The sequence below is a fragment of the Phalaenopsis equestris genome, unplaced genomic scaffold (genome assembly GCF_001263595.1).
Source record: "Phalaenopsis equestris unplaced genomic scaffold, ASM126359v1 Scaffold000951, whole genome shotgun sequence".
Lineage (NCBI taxonomy): Eukaryota > Viridiplantae > Streptophyta > Magnoliopsida > Asparagales > Orchidaceae > Phalaenopsis > Phalaenopsis equestris.
In genome coordinates, this window is record NW_018165390.1 from 349514 (window position 1) to 349786 (window position 273).

Consider the following 273-nt stretch of genomic DNA (forward strand, 5'->3'; position numbering starts at 1 on the left):
AATCAAAAGAAAAACCATAAGATAAAAGACAAATATAAATGATAGAATACAATGTATCGGGAAACCAAAGCCCAAAAGAACTAAAACTAGTCCTAGAGGTGTCGACGGCCAGAGAGGTACACTTAGGGTCCGTTGGGGGGCGGCGGTGCGGTGGCTTGGATAAAATATATTTTGACAGTTTTTTCAAAAAATCGCCTTTGAAATATGTGTTCTCCCACCAATCATAGTTAAATGTGATGACAACTTTTCAGGTGTAGTTTGTCTTTTTCAAAA